This window comes from Atta colombica, unplaced genomic scaffold, assembly GCF_001594045.1.
Source record: "Atta colombica isolate Treedump-2 unplaced genomic scaffold, Acol1.0 scaffold274, whole genome shotgun sequence".
Taxonomy (NCBI): Eukaryota; Metazoa; Arthropoda; class Insecta; order Hymenoptera; family Formicidae; genus Atta; species Atta colombica.
In genome coordinates this window covers 2,340,254-2,340,816 of record NW_017259375.1, presented here as the reverse complement: position 1 = coordinate 2,340,816, position 563 = coordinate 2,340,254, and positions in this window count along the sequence as shown.

Genomic DNA, 563 nt, shown 5'->3' with positions numbered 1-563 from the left:
TATATATATATATATATCTTGTTATATAATGTCTTCTTATAATAGTAATGAATAATATTTTTGGTAGCGGTTATCAACTTTAATTTATGAGATATCAAAGTAAATGCTTTTGAAAATTGTCTGCTGAATTCATTGTTAATTTGTATTTATATGTTGATATTTGTTTCATGTTACATAAATTTTTTTCACGAAAAAAATTTGGCCATAGAGAGTTAAAAAGAAATAGTAAAAATACAGTATGTATTGATAAAGAGAATCACAAAGTTTACATAAAATATCCTATTTATAATCTAAATCGACATTTAAAAATAAAATGACAAATTGTATAAATAAAATTAAATACGGAAAATATTTCTCATATCATCTTAATGTATAGAAAATATATCATCTTAAAAATAAACGAAAATAAAAAATCATATTGTTTGGACGCTTACAAAATTTTCGAGAAATTTAGCTTCTAAAATCAGAAATATACGCGAAGTTTGTTTTATGTTAGTATAGAACATATTCATTTTATAAAATTGCTAATTAACATTTATTTTCAACAAATAAGTTTTTTTTTT